A 366-nucleotide genomic window follows, 5' to 3' on the forward strand; every position below is an offset into this window, starting at 1 on the left:
GGAGCGATCAAAGGAACCATAACTGATTTAATGAGCCATTCGCAGTTTCGCTGTACGGGCCGTGTGCACTTAGACTTGCATGGCTTAATCTTTGAGACAAGCATATGCTACTGGCAGGATCAACCAGGTAGGAGAGAGGGTGGCTGGGTAGCGCCTCTCGCTCGCCGGCCCGCCGGAGCGGGGGCTCGCGCGACTGTTTTCCGGACGCCGGCCGCGGTTCGCGGGGGCTCTAGGTGGTCTGAGGCTGCCGCGGGGTGAGATGGATCGGGCTGGACCCGGCGCAGCCGAAGCCGAGGACGCGGAACCTCGAATGCGACCCTCGCGGACCCCTAAACGAGAGGAGCTGCGCCCGGCCTCGTAAGACAC

At 63.4% G+C, this 366-nt stretch overlaps 1 non-coding gene across 1 annotated transcript in view; it reads right to left on the reverse strand.

Annotated features, from left to right (window-relative positions):
- Positions 1-130, reverse strand: part of LOC147038589 (18S ribosomal RNA) — a 1,907-nt gene extending 1,777 nt beyond the window's left edge. The window contains exon 1 of the ribosomal RNA XR_015063774.1: positions 1-130. This exon is cut by the window's left edge and continues 1,777 nt beyond it. This is a non-coding gene — a ribosomal RNA (18S ribosomal RNA).
- Positions 131-366: the final 236 nt, after the last annotated feature.

The sequence above is a fragment of the Syngnathus leptorhynchus genome, unplaced genomic scaffold (genome assembly GCF_054491065.1).
Source record: "Syngnathus leptorhynchus isolate UIUO unplaced genomic scaffold, UIUO_Slep HiC_scaffold_46, whole genome shotgun sequence".
Classification (NCBI taxonomy): domain Eukaryota; kingdom Metazoa; phylum Chordata; class Actinopteri; order Syngnathiformes; family Syngnathidae; genus Syngnathus; species Syngnathus leptorhynchus.